Below are 19,500 nucleotides of genomic sequence, written 5' to 3' on the forward strand. Positions count from 1 at the left end.
ATACATGTAGATAAGCATCTTGTAAGAAAGAAAAATGAAAGACTAAGCATGTAACTACAAAGCAATCCACAGCGTTACCACAGAATGAAAGTCTGAAGAGTGGGTATAGGAAGGGGAAGTCTACCTTGTGATTATAGGTGAGCACCCTGTGACGTGCTGCATTTCATCACATCACTTGGGAGGAATAGAATTAAATGTGACATTTTTATCCTACATGCTACAAATTCCGCTCGCAGCACTAACTTCGGTTAAAAAAAAATAAAAGTGAACATATTTTCGCTATGTAATGTATGAATCTTTGCAGCACATGCAATAAATTTTACTCTTATTTATTGATTTGAAACAGGATAAAAGTGTATTCCAGGATAAATATAATTTAGGGGATTCTCTGGTGGTCACATCATGTGGTGCAAGTGGCTGAAGAGATAGCTGGCTGTTAGGATCCATCTGAAAAACTACTTTTGTTGCTTACTCATTCTTAAAAGATCTGTTATGTTGGGCTGTGCATTTAATTCTGTAAGCAGGTTTGCTGTTGTCGTTGCAGGGAGGACAGTGCAATGATGAATTTCTAGCGGTCTGTGTGTTTTTGTGTATGCTCCGTGGGGAATTGCGGAGAGGAGAGGAATTCCTCTTAACGCCGCTCCTGCTGCGGGCGCGGTGGAACACCGCTCTCCTGCAGGGCCTCCCCGTTCCTTCTCCTCTTGGGCATCATTTTGGGGGTAATATCAGTTATTTACTTGACACAGAGTTTAGTCTAAATGAATGAAAAATCCTTAATGTAAAAGTAAAATGCACAAAGTTCGAAGCATGTAAGTGTTGAAACTTATTGCTCCCACTTGTTTGTTCAACCAGCGGGATCAGCATCCCCTTTTAATGACCTTTTGCCCTATCATTCGTCTTGGAGTTAAAATTTTATAAGTGTTTTAAACATGGCTTCTGATTTTTTTTTTTTAATTAAATTTTCGCAATAGAGTTGATATATACAGCTAGGTTCGCAGAAATGATCAAAGCAGTACATAATAGCCTAGCAGAGAATTAAAATTACATTAATATAGGGTCAGGACCTTTTCACTCACCTTGTGAGCTACTGTCAGTAAGTGTTGTTACAGAGAAGGACCAGGACGCTTTTCAAGGCCAGGGTGGTGGCACTGGAGTGTTTTTCTTAGAAACGTAGTAATGAATAAATTGACTTTTATTATGACGAAGCTGGTGATCTCCAAGTGACGCTTTGTAGCATTTACCTCTCACACCTCTAGGCCGTAGTATTTACGTCTTCTTATTCTGAAAAGGAGAACCGTTAATATGTAAATATTAATTAAACATTAATGAAACAACCGCTGCGGTTTCCCTATACGTGGAGGAGAGTAGTGCCATCAGTGTTGGTGGCATGTCCCTTCTCTAACCCGTGGGTTTGGAGATGAGTGTCCACCGGCTGTCGGGGGCTCTGCAGGAGGAGGGAGGAGAAGTTTATTTGCATCTCTTGGGAATTTAAACACAGAAAATGATTGCTGACCAAAATATTCTGTAGGTCCTCAATGAAAACAAGGAAAAAACATTTTCAAGTCTTATTCAGCTTAGTAACAGACTAAATAGCAGAAGGTTTCTTAGAGGTCAATGAGTATTTTTAAGACGATGGAAAGTCTTAAATGCTACGTACTGTTTAAGGCATGTGTTGCCTTCCTTGGTTTTAGTCCTTGTTTTAAGGAGGTGTTTGGGAAGTTTCAGTGTTATTTGTAATGTATTTTGTGAGCCTTTGTGGCTGGAGGTTAGTATTTAGAAAATAGTTTGCTGTTTTCCCGATCCTCTTCCATTTGGGGCAGGGTTATCTGTTTTACTCTGCAGTGTGTCCTGCATCAAACAGCATTTTTTTGATATGTGGATTCTTTTCTTGTGGTGCCCAGACAGCGTTCCTGCACTCCTGCTTTCCAACCTTTCTCCTTAATTCCTTAGTTTATGTAAAATCACTCTCTAATGATGTCATCTGTAACAAATATTGGTGGTAGGGAATCACTGTGTTGTAGAAATACAGGATCAGTGATTGTTTTGATCACAGGTGCATAATGTACTTAACTCCTAGGGAGCGCTTAAGGTTTGAAGTCGCTTGTGGAAATTAACTCCATGAGGCTATTCTAAGGATTCTTTCATATAACATCTTCTTTTTAATTTGTTGGCGTTAAATTCAGATCCAAAATGGTCAATTTTGAAAACACTGGGTGGTTTGATCATGGCCTTGTGTTTCCTATCTTTTGTCTTGCTATTGAATCATTTTAGTTGTATGCTTCAGCTAACACTAAAATAAGCTACCGCGTCAATACTTAGCCATATGTAAACTTTAATCTGGCTTCTTATAAAGTTCCCCTTTGTCGACACAGGCAGCCAGAAAGAACAGAAATTCCTTTAAAGCTAATGCTCTATTCTGTGGTAGGGTTTTGTTTTCAACTAAGAGAGAGAAGAGGATAGAGTTGAAACTGTGCCTGTAATTTTTTAAAATAAATTCCATGTAAGTAATCAAAAGATGGTCTTTAATTTTTGTTAGTTTATTTTCTTACCTAACAATATTGTGATCAGTAGGAAACTGAATGTTGTTTTAATGCTTTCAGTAAAAAGACTCGTAGAAAAATAGCTTTTATCCTTTTTTCATCCTTTAAAATAAATATTGATAGAAACTATCATCCTATGGTTTGTGTTACAGGTGGTGTAATACCAAGGGCTGTACTGCTGCCACATCACAATTTTGTGGGGTTTCAGAGAGTAGTTCTGGTAAGGACACTCAATGATTTATCTATTTATTTGTCATAAAAGTGGACTGATAGTTTGGTACAATTTAGTATTAGTAATTGCAGTTACGTGCTTTTACAGTATTTGTTAGGTATCGGTTTCTGCAGTCCGCTGAATCTTTACGTTAAGTGTTCTTTTATTCAATGGTCTTTAACAGCTCCTTTTGGAGCTGTTATTGTCTCATGTGTAAATCCATATTCATTTCCTTAGAGTTGTTATGACATAACACATCAATTCACAGCATGGAAATATTAATAAATAGACCTTTTGACAAAACACCTTGTAAAAACTGTATTGTCTACTTGAAGCGTGGAGTCACTATTGCCTTAGTGTGTATCAGGTTTTTAAAAAGGGGGAAAAGTTACTGTGTTTTGATTATAGCATGGTTTGTGTTTTTTTTTTTTTTTTTTTTCAAATACTGAAGTCTTGGCTTCCTAAAGGAAAATGTGAATATGTGGTTCAGAGGGCAAATATCCAGACCGCGTGTTGTTACTAGTCTCCTCTTCTTAATGTGCAGTCACGATTTTGCAATTGTTTTCTTTAAGTGTGTGTAACTGCAATCCCTCTATCATTTCTTTTGATTTTTGCATACTTTCCTTAAACATATTTTCTTATCTCTTCTCCGTGGCTTGAGTTACAAGGGAGATGAGATTACCTTACTTTTTCTAATAAAGGGAAAATTCATTCTGAACCAGTCTACCAACAGCCATGCTGAAGTATTGTGCAAGAGCACAATTGAGTGTTTGTTCTTTCAGCAGAAGATAACTGATACCACGTTTGTATCTGTAGAATTTTTAATATATGCTGTAATTTAACAAATGTCTTGTGGGTGTAGCAGATGTCTTTTCTTTTTTCCTTTTTTTTTCTTTTTTCTTTTTTTAAATCGCAATCCCTTAAAGTTTTTTAGCAAGCTCTATTTGTATACTATCTTAGGTCTATAGAGGGCACTCGAAGACCGAGGGAGTTTTGTTCTAACAAACCTTATCTTGCAAGTAGACCCCCCACGAGGTAGAGCAGGATATTGCTGACTGTTCTTTATGGCCTTGCTCTGGCAGGGGATTGTTGTACTGGCTCTGCTCCAACAAATTACTTAAGCAATTGAAGTCAATGGGACTAGAATATGGGGGTTTTGTTTGTTTTCTAAAAACAAGGTGGGGTACACAAGAACTTCGTAATGGGATTCTCTAGTCAACCTGAGAAACTACTAGTAGGTCTTTCTGTGTCGGAGATATTGGGGCGGGTGGGAGGGCTTGCTTGAGAAGGCTCCGGAGGCTGATAAATCAGGGAAGCGAAAGGATGCTCTTCGAAAACGCAAGTGAATTGGTGTAAAGGCTGAAGCCTTTTTCCCTGCTGTCATTGCATGAGGTTGGTTTATCTGAAATATTTGGGCATGGTACTATTCACACTGTATGGCTTCCAGCCCTATAGGTACGTAATACCTTGAGCATGCACAAATCATGCATGTAGACTTACATTAGAGTTTCTAAATCTTGGAGTGGAAGAAAATAGGCTTTCAGATTTATAAGTGAGAAATGGCATTGCGAAGTTTTGAGTAGCATTACTCAAGAATGTTAAACGGCAATTCTGGAAAGTAAAGACATCACAGCTTTATAAATATTGTAAGAAAAGAAAGATGATGGGAGCTCGTTGGAGTCTGAGAAATACTGAAAATTTTTCAAAATGTTGTGAGCAATTTGTGCAGTACTTATTAAAGTGTAATGTCATCTGGAGAAGTCACGGACTTCTTCCTCTCTATCATCTCTTTATTTTCAAATAATGCTTCTATTACTGGAAATGGGTGAGCAGAATTTTTCATGCGTGGAACCTGTTATTCCAGTGTTTGAGGTAAGGTAAAGACACCCAACATGGTGGGTTTCTTTTTTTGAAAAGCCGTCCTATCTAATTTGTTTAAATCTGAACTAGCAGAAGTAGTTACTGTGATTGCTTAATTCTGCAAAAGATAAGAGTAGAGGTCATTTGTGGGACAATTTGAGGACCATTTCAGTGCAGCTGCCCATGTAATAGTAGCCTGCAGTTATAAGACATGGTGTATTTCCACCTCTGCTGATGTTTTAACTTGACTAAGCAAAACTGTTTTCTCTACGCAAAGCTACGATCATGTTTCCAACAGCACCAGTAGAAGAGACTGGTTAATTCAAAATAGCACCTTCTAATGGAGGGGGGGGGTATCCTTATTGGCTAGATGATGTATCTTCAGGTTTTGAATAGTTTGCTTCAACGGGGATTAATTCAAAAATTAGTGAGAACAGATGTCTGATGTTGGCCTAAGCAATCAGAAAGAAGAGGAAATGTCCTGGGTTTGAACTTTTTATCTTAATTGGATCCTGTGTGACTTTCAGCCCATTCGATGAGTTTCTTCAGTAGACTGTCCTGCTTCTACTGTACAAAGCCAACAGTTTTAAATTTTAAGGTTTTTTACGTGTGTGTATGGGCACTCATGCGAGCATTTGCATCCAGCTTTGAAGGATGCTTCCCTCACAAAACAAAAACTTTATATACAACAGGCTGCTTTGGTATAGCTTTTTTTTATATCCCGTATGCTATACAGAAAAGCAAAAATAGTGTTCTTTTAAACCATCTTTTAATATTTTTTTGAAACTCATTGCATATCCCTCTACAGGTGTGTTCAGGTTGCTTTTACTAGTCCGGCCCTCTGTACAGTGCCAGATTGGCAAGAAGAACATTTGGTACGCTTCTTTTATCTTCCAAGGTCAACAATGCAATTGCTTCTACAGATGCAGGTGACTTTACGGTGTGTAGGAGCCATCTGGGGCTGTGTTATGGCAGGCATGTTCATCGGATCTCTGGGAATTTTTCCTTCACAGTAGTATAAATATGCCTCTAGACTTAAACACTGATGAAGTATCAGAATTTGGCATTCACTCAAAGTTGCCCTTAGTCTAGGATAATTTGAGTTAGGAAAAATATTCCATTTTCAACAGACAGGGAAAGAAGCTTGTTTTTATTTTTCAGGGCATTTTGTGAAAGAAAAGACTGCTCTTGATGATTCAGATATTGGAACAGCTCCCAGTTAAAAAAAAAAAAAAAAAAAGGATATATTGCAGGGTATGGAAAATCTGGTCAAGGATGATGACTGTATTGCGTGTCTTTTCTATGTATTATAGGCGTATCACCTCAGCATATATGTTATTCTTAATATTCTGCCAAAAGACCCTTGGTACAGCTTCAGTTAGCGAAAAAAATAAGCAGATGCTGAAGGCAGGAAGGGCGACCAACTTAATGTCTAGACAACCTTTGAAGCCATGAGTGAGTTTTTCATTAAATGTATATACTTGAAGGGAAAAATCAATGCTATTTCTTATGGAAATTTGAGTATAGCTAATATAGATGGAGACATTCTCTGCCAAAATACATAGCGCTACGGCCTAGGCAGTATGGTTTTGCTCATGACAGCTTACACAGTCAGACTTTGAGATGTGGTACAGAGTAGGATGTAGCGATGCAGAGATTGAACGTCTGCATTGAAGGTGGTTATTGTAGCAGAAACTGATAATTATATAAATTAAAGAAAGAGATACTTGCAGGCTTGCAAAACAGTCTGGCCCTTATTGCAGAATTACTGGGGGCGAGGTGTTTTTGTCAGAGCTGCCTGCGTCCCGACGAGGGTCTCGTGTCTGCAGCTCAACTTCTTACGTAGGTGAGTGTCCAGTCCCACGGTGGAAGCTGGGGCACGGGCTCCCCAAGTCACTTCTGCCTCTCTCGTTCTTTGGTTATTGCCTCGCTGCCTCCTAGAGTGTGTGTGGCGCAGGCAATGACAGCCGTGACAGACCAACGATGGCAAAACGGTGGCCCAGGAATGCCCAATCTTTTATTTCAGTAAAAATAGAGCAGTACTCAGCCCTCAGGACCTGTGCCAGCAGCCTTTATAACCTGCCTCTGGACTGCCGTTTCCAGAGCTGTCTCAGGCACCCGTGCCCGCTTGCCCAGCTGCCTTGGCTGGTGCAGCATCTCCGAGATGTTGCTTGGGTTGCTGTTGCTTTATTTCTCTATTACTTCTTAATAGATTGCATCCATATTGCAGATTGGTATATAGTGCAGTGAAAGAAGAAATGAGAATTTTACATTGGTCTCCCATTTTTGTTATTTTAGGTTGTAAATAGGAAATAGGGCAAGTACGTCGATCGTGCTGTGTCGCGGCCTAAGACAAGCGAATCACTGCGTGCTGTCTGCAGCTGCAGGCGGTCGTGTTCATGGTGGCTGTGCCCAGTCTCCTTAGGAGGGCTAAGATCACAGATACTAAACTCTTACTGTAATACTTGATGTAAATTTAACAGATAAGAAGAGCTTTGACTCTTTGAATACCAAAAATAATGTTTGTCAGACAGTGTTTGTTTCTTAAAATTATTTCATGGGTTTTGAGAGACGCATCAACGTGGTCTTTGGAGGTACCCAGAAAAGGCCAGTACTTCACATCCCGTTCCTCGTTAGAAGTCAATTCCAAGAAGGCTTCTAAGTGGTTTAGGTGCTTCTGGAAAATTTAGCTACCTAATTTCAAAGTCCACCTGAAGTTAAATTTTGAGGTGCTAAAGTAAGTACGGTTGGTTTCTGATCGACTTCGACAGTCCTTTTTCTAAAATAAATTTGTAAGTGTTAAATTCATTTTAATTAGTACATCTCTCTTTTTTCTGAGGAGTGCTCTGATTTAAGCATTTCTTCCTGCTGATTAGTCTTTAATTAAAAAAAAAAAAAAAAAGCCTAGGTGAAGATGGTTTCATACTGCCCTTCTGCACTTGATCTTGTCTGCATTGGTAACTGGTTTCTGTCATTTAAGCTCAGACACTGCAATTTGATTGTCCTTGAACAAAAATGTGCTACAGTTCTAAGACAGCTTATAAAGACTCAGAGCTGCGGTTTGCACTTTTTAATACTGTTGTTGCATGTGGTTTTATTTGGGAATAAAAGAAAGTGGTGGTGCGGGTGGTGTCGGTGGAGTGGCTGTGAGGAAGGGGTGTCTTGTGTTGCAGATTAGCGATCTAATAAGGCAGGGACGGCGGAGGAGTGCGGGAGTAGACGTATCTAATGTAGATTCACACGTTGCTCTTTTTTTATGTTCGTGCGGCCAATTGCAGAAGCATATTACCTATTATTTTGGTTTTGCGAAAGGTGGGTTTTTTTGGGTTTTAAGGTCCTGAACTCACAATGGTTATTTACCTGCAGATTCCCGCAGGCTCATTTCAGGCTGCTTTGGTAAACAGGGCTGGATGTGAAAATGCTTGGGTAAAGGAGAGAGTTGGGGTTTAATCTGAGGGTAAACTTTCTTAAGCCTTCTTTAAAGCTCTCTGTTCATGCATAATGCTGCAGTCAGTCATGAGTTACACGTCTTTAAATCTTTTAGGTGAAGATCTTGGGGCTAGAAAGAACTTGTCAGTTTACATTTAATTTATTCCAGGCTTTAGGATATGTTTCATGGCTGTAGAGAACTGTAAACACTAAATATGATGAATGTTAGCACATATTTTCAATACCAATACTGCAGTTAGATTCTCAACATGTTTAATATCTGTGTTAATAGAGAAAACCATGTCTAAAGCACAGCGTATTTCTACTATTAACATTCGTAAGTACCAATCTACCTGTTTGCCATCAGTCCACAACTCATGAGTAATATTGGCCTTGTCCCAAGTAGTCAGTAGTAGTCAGTTTTCCTTTTATTAAAAAAAACCACAGCAAACCCCTGCATTCTTAGTGTAATTAATTCATTGTTTTCCCTATCCAAAGGGCAGTGTTTGCTTTTTCTTCATCCCAATTTAAAAAAAAAAATAAACAAACAAACCTGGCTGCCTCTTCAGTAAGTAGCAGGTTCTGGTGTAGTCTTGATTAATGGCCACTAAAGCTGGAGATGAGCTCTTTGCTTGTTAACAGTTTATATTTTCCTGACTTAAAATTGTAATAAATTGTAACTGAAGGATCTTCTCCGTGTCCTGTGAGGTTGTTAGGGTTTTTTTTTTTTTCTTTTTTTCACCCCATTATGGTATTTTCTCACAGGGGTTTTACGTTTCATCCTTCATTTTTCAGAAACAGTGGACTCGGAGCTGTTAGTATTCAACAAAACATCTGCCTCAGGGAAAAATTGGCAGCTTTCACGCACTCACAAAGGAATTTCAGAAAAATTATTTGTTATCCCCAAACTAGATGCTGCCAGAGTACATAATTCCAAAACTTCTTTTCTCATGGGAAAGGCATATAAGACAAGGCTTAACAATGAGGAAATAAGCTGGGTTTATTTGCGTTTGGAATAGATCAAACCCTCCTCACCTGCTCTCTGAACAGGGCACCTCATTCCTGTCTCTCTCTTTCCCTGCTAATCAAATGGCATGTTTATATCCCCAGCACTGTGGAAGTTATGTGCTATGCCTGATAATCCAAGATTTTTTCTAAAATGTAGGAGTTGGGGAAGATGCTCACACACAGAGAGATCGCCCCTTCTCCTGGGTCTTCCACTGTACAAAATGCTGCTCTTGCTCCGTTTATGTGGTTAGTATTATTTATTATAGGGTAGTTCTCTTAACTTCTACGCTGCAAATAAAACCTACAGTTGGTATTAGCTTTGTAGGTGCTACAAAAGCTGAGGTCAGAGCGTTCAGGCTCATACACCAAGGGCAGGGCAAGTGGGCGAGCGGATCCTTTGTTGGAAAAGGTCATGTTCGTGTAGCTGTCTGTGTCCAGACCGATGTAAGGGCGTTTGGTTTTAGTTTGTCTTTGTTCACTGGGAAAGATGAACCAGGCCCCAAAGACCTGCAGGAATGCAGGATGATTACTGGAGTAATGATAGCAACCTTAATAAAACATAAAAACCTAGCATTTCACAAAAAAGACCCAATCCAAAACCGTGAGGCAGTGGTGGCCTCTAATGAGTGGTTCAAAACTTAGACTCTAGCAAAATTCATCGCTGCGCAGCCGAATGCTCTCGGATCTTCTAGGCAAGGGCTGCTTGGGTCCCTACGGGCTCAGCCTCGCAGGTACCGGGGCATGCCACAGGGGACAATTTGGGGTCTTTTTGGTTATGGAAAAATTAAAGATGTGCAGTATGGGATGGACTTCAGCAAGGAGGTGCCCAAGCTTATGCTAGCATGAGCTGTAGATGCCAGCGCAGTGCAGAGGGGTGCCATGGGAAGGTGCTGTTGGCTCTGGCAGGCGTGCTGTTGTCCTGGTTTCTGCACTCGTTCAGGTCCTGCAAACCTCTGCTGTGCTGTGCTACTCTGCACAGGTGTAACTCCAAATCACCTCCGTTTGTTGTTACGGCAGCATTAAAAAAACTTCCTAATCAAGAATGAGGGAACCCACTGCAGTAAAGACACTGAAGCGAGTCAAAGTCCTGTCACCTGCAGGCGCTTCAGGACGTGACTCAGGGCACAAGGCTAAACAAGCCAGGACAGCTAAAACAAACGGGGCTTAGCTGGAATAGGAATCACTGTTGTTGAAGATGAATTGAATTGTTTTCAACCACCAGAGTTTATTTGTGCAAAATGTTAGCAACTCATGTGTTGTAATGGAAAAGTAGTGGAAGAAGAACGTAGACAAAGAAATGACTGAAGGAAGTACAGATAAAGTCAGCGCTCTTAAAAGTGGTTGGCGAGATGAACTCGGGAGTGCAGAGTATGTGTAGGCAGTGTGTGTTGAAGAGGTGAAAAGCAGGGCAAATGCGTGACCACAGGCTCAAGATCATATGTCAGATCAAGAGATGAAAGCCAGAAGATGGATCACCATCTTGGGAAAGATAGCAAGTGCTGCGGATAGAAACTGTAACAGGGTGACGGCACGGGGAAATGGAAGAGGAGCCCATACACCCGTATGAAAAAATCCCCAGTCGAGATAGGGATGCTATTGTAGGAGCGCAGAGATATCTTTCCACAGATGCTTGTAAGAACTACATATGCTGTTTTATTACCATCAGGTAGCAATATAAATGTATTAATCATAACAAATAGAATCCTTGCCAGGCCACACGGTCACTAATCACCGTTCTACAATAAGATTTCCAGAAAAAAATAAAAAATAAAAAAAAAACCAACCACAATTACAGCAGTTGAAAACCGACTAATTACAAAAGTCTGCTCAAACTTCAGTAGTTTTTCATTGACAAATAGGCAACGTTAGTCCAAGCTCAGAATGAATCTTTTTTTGTAAGCCATCAGTATGCAGGGCAGCAGCAGCAGCAGCGTGAAAAACTGTGTCACTGTTAGTGCACCAATATCCATCAGCTCAAGCGATTGATGTAGATATAATCACGGTCTCTAATGGAAATAAAGTCGGGGTAATGGAAGATTGTCACAGGATCAGTGTCTCCTGTTTTGAAAAAACAAACCCCCTCAGCTTTGCCTTCGCATTTTGGTACCAGCAGGTGACCACATCATTCAGTTCAATTGACACAGTCCCTTAGAGCCCCGTGTGATCTATCGTGGGAACATCAGGAACAACGTCTTGGGAAAAGTGGAATGTTCTTGATCAGGCTTACAGGCCACGTTATTTGGTGGGTTTTCCAGCAGTGAAAATGAGAATAAATCAGCCGAGAGCAGAAACTTAGCACAGTACGGAGATCTTTAACTCTGTTTAATTTCTACATGTTCTTGAACAAAAAGCTTGAACCGTAGTACTTGTGCTTATTTTCAATGGTGTGTGGTCACAAACAGAAGGCGTTTTTTGGACGTTGCCCCTCCCCTACCTTAGTCCCAGCAGAAGCTCTTCATAGGGCTCATTTTGAGCGGCTCAAGAGCTCTTCTCAATCTGTTATTTTCTCTGAAATTTTTACACAGTTTGATCCAAGCAAGGATTAATGGGTGTGCTCCCACATTCATCCATAATTAATTTTTTGCGAAGGCTTTAATGCAGCACAGGAGATTAGCGGTCGCATAGTTGCATGCTTAAAACTGGGTGCATGCCGAAGAGGTATATTGCATGGGATTTTAAACAACGTAGCAGATCATGCTTCTTCCAGTGTTCATCTTTCTTGCACTGGATTCCAGCAAGCTACCGCTATTCTGTGCCTAGATCCAGAGAATATTAGTAGGCTGTTATTTTAGCACTGAGTAAAGCCATTTAACGATTTTACAAAGCCTTCTTGAGACAGGGTCTGTAAGTTTGATTGCAAGAGTCTTAATTTATTTAAATTAGGTATTCCTGAAGGATTGTAACTCTGTCTAAAGGGACATCCTTCTGACAGCCTGAGAATGGAAGCTCTACAGCTTGCTCGACCTTACCGCTGTTCCCGTGATGGCCCCGCCAATGAGAAAACGTTCCCTTTTGGGGGACAGATGTCTCTCCCTGGAGTAATGCCAAGCATTTGTCGGGCACTTCCCTCTCCATTGCAGAGTTAGATATATTTAGCGTACCGAGCCTAGAAGGTGGACTTTGCAGGTCATCTTGTGAAGTAATCCATGCTGGCCAAACCTATACTACTGCTTCCCCAGGTAAATGTGCAAATTCTGGTCATCGATCAGAAGCGATCTGTTTCTGATCAGTTTTAGAAATGCCGCGTTTCCAGTTTTGTTGCTCTAGGCATCTGCCCAGCTTGTGTGCAGGTAGGACGGTCTAACCCTGAAGGTCATCCCATCAAGCCAGGGGTTCTTCCTTTCTGAAAAATGCCTTTGGTCTGGATTAGGTGTTTGATCAAGGAGAATTTCATAATGTTTGGTTATGTTTCCCGGTGTGCTCTGAAAATTATTTAAGTATTGAAAGAGGGTGGTGATTTAACTTTTTAACTACTGCTTCTGGACAGTTTTTCATTTAATCCTAGTTTGCTCGCGTCAGTGGACTTGAGCTCTGTGATTAAAAGCCCTCTCCTTGGCCGCCTTCAGGCGAGCGAGACGGGATGGCTGGGCTTGGGATCTTGTGGGGAGGCGGGGAGGGATGGCTCTCATGGAGTAGTCAAAATTGAGGCAGGACTTTCTGCTGGGGGTTTCACTGGCATATGGGTGCACGTTCTGAGCAGCTGGGTTTAGCTTTTAAGTTTTGAAGGAATAACGTATTGGCTCCTGAAGAAAGATGTATCAGAACTACCTCCATTTCAACAGGGTTGTAATTATCGTGCAGAAAAGTTGAGCCTGGAAAGAGATGTCTGTTTTCATTGTTCCGCACACAGTTGCAAAGTCTTTAAAATACTAATATGCAATACCTTCTTGCTATTCTGATACAGGAAATAAGGAGAAAAATCACTCCCAAACACACAATTTCTTCTTGTGTTGCACTGTAAAAGGGGAAGAAAAGAGGTTGGAGAACGTAAAGAGCGTTGAATACAAGTGTCAGTACCAGAAATATCCCTGTTTCTTTAGTCAGTCTAGGGATTCACAAAACATGGCTGCCAAGAATCACTGCAAGATGCCCTATAGCTGTCCAGGAGGATGTATTTTTAACTCTAGAAAGCATAGAAGTTTGCAGCTTTGTAGCCGTAGCCCTGGAAATAGGATACGGAGTATGCTGTCGCTTGCCTCTCCGCTGTAACATCCGGAATCCCCGTCTCCTGGGTCACACAGCATATGACTTTGGGGAGGAGATTCATAGTTCAGTAATTAAATACTACTTTGCTCTAGGCAAAACCAACAAATGGGCTTCATCTGCAGCTCATTCTCTAACAGTACTCAGGACTCTGCTTGGCCTTTCTGGGGGCTGAGTACTCAGATAAGGAGACAGTAACTGTTATTTTTAGCTAAGGTTTTGGGTGGGTTTGGTTTGTTGGTTCCCCCCCCCCCCCCCCCCTTCCCTTTCAGGGTTGTAATTCTCTTTCTTCAGAAAATTTCAAACTGGCTTTGTCATCTTGTGCGCTTCATACTCTCAAATTGGCAGGGAAAGACAGAGGCTGTTGCCATAAATTAGGTTACTAAAGCTGAAATACAGAATACAAATATTTATCGCCTGAGCTAAGGAAAACAATTCAGATGAGGAAAGGAGAAATGATTTTTTTAGCATTCAGAAATGAAGCTGTATTCTTGAGATTAAAAGCAGAGCAGCGGAGTTAAGAGCTGAACATGAGAAGCATCTTTGGTTTTAAATTGCTAGAAGGAAAACTAGCAAAGCTTGATCATATGGGAAATCAGTAAGAAGGTTCATTAGGTAGAATTACAGATAATTTTTTATGCAAGTTCACATTTGACATAGATTATTGAATCTTAAAATAACGAAAAGGGCACATTTAAATAATAGCAATGTAGAGACAGGTAAAAATGCAGAAAATGAGATAACTTTCATTTTGAAATATATTACAACAAAGCTTATGCATTTAATTTAAGAAACGTTTTCCTTTAAATTCAGAAGGTTAGAAAGAATTCCTAATTGCAGATTGTCAGACAGCAGGAGAACTTTAATAAGAGCTCATTTGTATCATGCCCAGTACAATATTGGACCCCATCTCTCAAGTGAGGATGTGAAAGAGCAAATAGGAGTGTTTAGAGCAATTAGTGGATACAGTTAAAGAAAACGCAACTTTTTTTCTTCTTCTTTTTAAAGTACAAGAAAATGTTCATTTTGATTGAAATCGATGCCTAAAAAATTCTTACGCAGAAGGATGTACAACATTGGTCATACGCATACAGGAACCCCTGGTGTATTTTAGGAGTTTTCCTTTATAAACCATTTCTACAGGGCTGTGCACGCCTCTGCTGTGGATGTAGGCTTCCTGAGTTCAGCTCATTTCGGGCAGACCCACCACGTCTTGGGGAATCATAGAATCGTTAAGGTTGGAAAAGACCCTTAAGATCATCGAGTCCAACCGCTAACCCAGCACTGCCAAGGCCACCACTAAACCATGTCCTCCAGCACCACGTCTACCCGTCCTTTAAATACCTCCAGGGATGGAGACTCAACCCCTTCCCCGGGCAGCCTGTTCCAATGCCTGACTGCCCTTTCGGTGAAGAAGTTTTTCGTAATATCCAACCTAAACTTCCACTGGCGCAGCTTGAGGCCGTTCCCTCTCGTCCTATCGCTTGTTACTGGAGAGAAGAGACCGACCCCCCCCTCGCTACAGCCTCCTTTCAGGCAGTTGTACAGAGCCTTTGGAGAGCGTTTGAGTAGAACAGCAGCCACCACCAACAGCGTTTTGTGGAGCCCTGGATTAAAACTCCAGTTCCGCAAGCTACTCACGCGGTGGATTTGGTATCTGAATGAAGTCCTGCTGAAACCTCACAGATCCAGGAGTTTGCCTGCCCTGAGTGGCCGGATTTAAATAGCACCCTTTCCACTTTCTTCAGCACCTCTCAGTTGATAAATGGAAGCATGGTGGCATTGGTGCCTCGCTTTCTTAATCGACCTGGATGCGGTTGGAGAAGCGTGGAGCTCCATGTATCGGCGCTTTCCTGGGCCTCGGGGGTATCGCCTGTCCTGAGCCGCCGCGGCAGCAGCCCCATAGCCGCCGAGTTCCGCAGGTAGGTCTGCCGGGCCGAGGGACGCCCGGCGTTAGCCGCAAAGCGTGACGAGGAGGAATGGTGTATCACACGCAGGACTTCATTGTTATTTTTAAGAGAGGGAATACGGAATTGGAATAAAACTTTTCCAAAGCACATGTACACACCTTCAGGTTTTTTGGGTGGAATTAAAAAACTGCGCATTCCCAGGTTTGGTCATATAATTGTCCCTTTTTTTTTTTTAACCATCGTGGTCATTAAAAAAGGGAAGATTCTTAAGCAGCAATTAAAAAAAATGGTATCGCTGTCTATGCGCGCACATGCTGGCAAAATATTTTTCCGGATTTCTTGTGAAAGAGGAAAAAATAAAAGGACTGGTGACAATATTTCTGTTGTAGGAGATTTATTGTTTCTGTAGCCAGACTTCTGTTTTCCATGGATGAATGTAGCAGTCTGTTTGTATCTGACCATTAAACATTTTTCAGAGCTACCCAGAGCATTAGCTGTTCCCTTTAACGTATCATATTTGGTATCAAACTAATGATTGGTATGTTTGGGGGAATTATTAGTCACAGCAGCCTGCCAGGGTTTTCTATTATCCTACCTATTAGGATCTGTTAGAGCCCACCTAAATCTGCAGAAATATTACTTTCTTAGGCTGTTGTTTGGTGATACAATAAATCTAACTGTAGTAAATCTACTGTGTGTTATAAAACTGTGATTAAGAGATACAAAGTGCTAATCTGATGTATAAACTTTCTCTGCCAGTTCAGGTTTGTTTAAAAAAAAAAAAAAAAAAGATAAAAAAATCCCCCAAACTGCTAGGCCAGGAGCCATATCGGGCGGCATCTGTTCTCTAGCATTTGGCATGAACCTGGAAGAGGAGTACAAAGCTAGCGTAAACATGCGGCGTAGAATAATAATTTGTCAGAAATGCAGTCAGAGTTGTACCGTTGGGCACCCATCACCCTGCAGATCCGGTGTTCGTGAGAGCGGAACTTGGTCTCGTTATAACGGATTTTACTCGTAAATGTTACCCCACGTATGCAAGCGCGTGAATGGTCCCCAGGGGGTGGAGGAGCCCGTGCGAGACCCCGCGCGCTGGCGTGTCCGAGTTACGGCGGGCATCAGACAGAAACACAGGCACGTTTTTGCTATGTGGAAGCTTAAGTCAGAGCTGGTGTCTTGGCTCTGGGGCGAGGAACCTCATTGCCTTTGAAAAAAGTAGTTGCCAAATGACTTTTTTGGTGTGCTTTCTGACACGGGTTCGGAGTGGGAATGAGCGGGTCAGTTTGTCTGAAGCGGAGACGTGCGTCTTGTCTGTTCCTGGCCTGTGGCACATCTAGTGCTTGAGTAGGTCCTGAGGCCAGCATCCGTATAGACAGTTGACTTTTATTTTACGGCTGATATGTTTTACGCCTGATAAATTTTGGGAGTTCAGGGACTTTCTATAGCGACATTAAACTGGGATATCTTGGTAGTATGCTGATTCTAATTGAATAGTGGTGTTACACACCACAGGCTCATCCTCTGGGAAGGAGATCCTAGAGATAACCAGTGCCTGTGGCTCGGTGGTTTCGGATGATCGAGGGAAAACAGGGTGACAGGTTACCTATGCTGTAATACGGTCTTGTTGTCACTGCGGCATTGCTGAGCGTCGCAGGGACTTGTGTGGGTTGAGAGCCTGAGAAGAGGCGTGATCCTGGTGTGGCCCCAGGGACTGAAAGCCCATGAGCTTTTGGGCATGGTTCGTAAGCCCTTGTGCACATCCTTTTTTTACGCGTTGGTTTGCTTTCTGTTGTTTTTTTTTTAATTTTATTTTATTTAACCCTAATTTTACTGCTAAGGAATCTATTTCACGTGCCCTGCGACTGCTGCGAGGTGCAACACAAAAGTAGGGGCAAGCGGGAGAGATTTGCTTTAAAAGCACGCCTGGAGCTAAAACAGCAGTGTGGATGCATCGTACTTTGCCATGTTTCCTGTAAATCCACTTTATAAGGGCCAGAAAAAAGGGCCTCAAGGATCTTGTTACGTTTTCAGAATGGATTTGGGACATACAGGTGCAAATATCTTGAGATATTTTTAATGGTCTCTTTGCAAATTAGACTAGAAATCTAAGACGGGAAGGAATTTTATGTGTCATTTCTACTTATTTTTGGCTTATTTTTCTGTGTCTTTTCGGTTATTTAATTGCTGTATCTAAAATAAAGAGCAATATTAATATCTATTAAGTGCCCAAAATAAGTAGTCAGTTGCACGTGGAAATAGTGGATTTGGGGGAAATAAACCAGCATTAATGACATAGATTCGTTAGTATGTGGGGTATGTGTGCACATGCATGGGTGCGTACATAAAGATAAATGGTTTTTTTCTCCTCTAATTTTCTTCTTTTCGGCCTTTTCTTCTTTATTTGTATTACCGTTTCCATTTACATGACTCCACTTTTAAGAAATCTTCTCCGTTACCTCCCAAACAAGCCCTGGGGCTGTGTTGGGGCATTAGGGAAAATGGAGTTCACGTTGTTTGTAGTTAGCGGGTTTATTTTCTTTCCCATTCCTCTTTTTCTCTGGCAGACATCCTTGGCAAGCTGTAACTTGATGGCCATGCGTGTGGAGCTCTGAGAGCAACGCGACCGGTGGCTTTGGGGTCGGTGGGTCCCCGCTCCGTCCCACCTCTGCTCCTTCTCGCCGTCACCCCCTCGCTGCCCAGGCTCATTCCCGCTGGTGGCTTCCCAGGGAGCTGTGAGCGAGGCGGAGGGAGGCAGCACGGTTCCCGGGGCTGGAGACAGCAGCCGCTTCCCCATCGCACGCCGTGGGGTTCACGCAGCTCTGAGCTGCTTCTGCAGCTGCCCGCAAAGTCCGCTCCCGGGGCTGGAGGTGCCGGGGCCCTTTGCTAGGGGTCTTTGGCTTTGCCCTGAGTTTTGAGGGTTGGCAGCGTAAGTCCGGCAGCCAGAATCGAGCCCGGTATCAATTCCAAATTTGTCAAAGGGAAATAATTACTGTATCCTCTCCTATCTGTACTTCTGCTCTATCTCCTCTGTAACGTGATAGTTTGCTTTGGGGGCGGGAAGGAAGGTGGTTTGGCGTTGCTTGTCCTCCTCGCGATTCCTCGCGTCCCTTGGCCGTGCGGTAGCCGGGGGTGGCTGCCGGCGGGCGCTGGCTGAGCCGCTGGGCCGTGAGGGCCGCTGAACACGGAAATGAGTTTTCAGACAATCTAAATAAGCACTGAAAAAATGGATAAAGCACCATCATGGTAAAAAACTGGAACCTTTTTGCACCCTTTTCAGTTTCATGTCCTTATCAGGCCAGCCGTGTACCTGTGGGACACGTTTCTGTGTTTTTTCTAGTCCTCAGGGTACAAAAGCCGGTCTTGCACTGCCACCTCCCGATAGCCGGGCAGGCCAGCAGCGCAGGGCTCGTCCTCGCCTACCAGAGCGTCGCGTGGAAAACGCTTCGAACCATCCTTGAATAATGGTACGCATTTGACTTGGGCAGAGTGAGTAACACTTTTGACTGACGAGCAAAGCATTAGCTTTTTTTTTCTTTAGCTCTCTAGCTACATAACAAGTGAATTTATGTGGCATCTCCACAGTTCTGCTTTGAGTGGGGAGCCCTCTTTATATTAATAATGCAGGTCTTCTCTATGTAGCGAATACCACTTGCGTCTGATATCTGTACTTTGATATTTTTGGATGATGCAGCAAGATTTTAAAAATCAGTAACAGACCTATGAAACAAATACTACCGTCTGCGTGTGTGATGTAAAAAGGCTTCTTTACAAGTCTTTTTAATTACCTTTTCTTCTTAAGGAGAATATCGTTCCTGTTCCTACAGAACTTGTCTTTATTTAAGACTACTTGTTACAGAGAATTTGCGCCAGGTATGACAACAAAACAGCTGAATACAATTAGCGTTTGGTTCTGCACGTGGTAGAATATGTTGCTAATGCATGAAATGGCTAAAATGGCAAAGTATATTGTAATTTGGTGGGTATACCTTGTACGTCGGGCATTGCCGGAGGCTGTGGATGGCATGGGGTAGGGTTAGTGTCGGTGTACCTTTACAGGTTGTGTTGTACTAGCTAGAAGTTATTGTACGGGAGCAGTTATTTTTTCCTTTAGAAATGAGAAGGATTTAAGTAGCTCCCCAGACGGAGCGGGCAGCGCGCTGTTAGCTGGGTGGGTGGCCGCGCCGCTGGGGCGGCTTTTGGGGTGTCCATGTGCTCATTGAGTCGGTAGCGTGTGGTTTCGGGCAAACACGCTCCTTTTGATGTCCGAGTTCATCCTGTGGCCTCTCTTACGGAGGAGTTTAATTGGGTCTTTCCTTTACAACATTATGGGACTTGTAGG

The 19,500-nt window shown here is 42.2% G+C and overlaps 1 protein-coding gene across 8 annotated transcripts in view; it reads left to right on the forward strand.

The window, feature by feature from the left end:
- TBL1XR1 (TBL1X/Y related 1) overlaps window positions 1-19,500 on the forward strand; it is a 119,189-nt gene that overhangs the window by 76,811 nt on the left and 22,878 nt on the right. Inside the window, exon 3 of one of the 8 annotated variants that reach the window (XM_087739427.1) lies at window positions 2,693-2,760. The exons of 5 other annotated variants lie outside the window; for them this stretch is intronic. The gene's annotated coding sequence lies outside the window, so the exon portion shown is untranslated. Of the gene's footprint in view, window positions 1-2,692; window positions 2,761-14,999; window positions 15,174-18,598; window positions 18,626-19,500 lie in introns of those variants that run through there. 2 more of the 8 variants (XM_087739430.1, XM_087739428.1) reach the window with 2 other exon arrangements.

The sequence above is a fragment of the Nipponia nippon genome, unplaced genomic scaffold (assembly GCF_047370975.1).
Source record: "Nipponia nippon isolate SJK-2023a ecotype South Korea unplaced genomic scaffold, ASM4737097v1 scaffold_7, whole genome shotgun sequence".
Taxonomy (NCBI): Eukaryota; Metazoa; Chordata; class Aves; order Pelecaniformes; family Threskiornithidae; genus Nipponia; species Nipponia nippon.